The sequence below is a fragment of the Filicampus tigris genome, chromosome 9 (genome assembly GCF_054856515.1).
Source record: "Filicampus tigris isolate MCC_2025a chromosome 9, RoL_Ftig_1.0, whole genome shotgun sequence".
NCBI classification, from domain to species: domain Eukaryota; kingdom Metazoa; phylum Chordata; class Actinopteri; order Syngnathiformes; family Syngnathidae; genus Filicampus; species Filicampus tigris.
In genome coordinates this window covers 2,205,001-2,205,693 of record NC_141225.1, presented here as the reverse complement: position 1 = coordinate 2,205,693, position 693 = coordinate 2,205,001, and positions in this window count along the sequence as shown.

The window sequence follows — 693 nt, the reverse complement described above, 5'->3', positions numbered from 1 at the left end:
ACCGTTACAGCCCTAGTAAATATGTAATTTTAATTGCCACTCCTAATTTTTGTATTTCCTAATTATAACAATACATACCATATCAACATATATAGCATTTGAATAAAACGAGACAATATGCTATTCCTAAATACATTAAAAATAATATAGAACAAGGTTGGCTTTAGCATGTTGGCTTGACCCTCTGTAAGCATTCCAGTTTCTCATGTGGCCCCTTTGCAAAATTAATTGCTTGCCCACCCCTGCTCTACAGTATCAGTTGGGGAGCTCCAGCCTGCCCCAAAATGTTGACATTTTGCCCTAGCGCAGGGGTAGGGAACTCCGGTTCCTCCAGAGCCATCCTGCCTTTTTTGGATCTCTCCCTACTACAACACACCTGACTCAAATGATCAGGATCGTTTCAGACTTCTACTGAGCATGCTATGAGCTGATCATTTGAATCAGGTGTGTTGTAGTAGGGAGAGATCCAAAACTGGCAGGATATGGCTCTCTTCCCTATCCCTGCCCTAGCGCATGTGTGACCAGTAAATTTGCTGATTGTTTCTTTTAAATTCTTGAATATTTGTTGTTACTTTCAAACTTCTGCTCCACTCTTCTGCCCATTTATCAGTAATATAGTGAAAATGAGTGGAAATGTGAAGATTTACTTTGCAAGACAATTCGTGATGAATTCATGTGCACCCCTAAATTTAT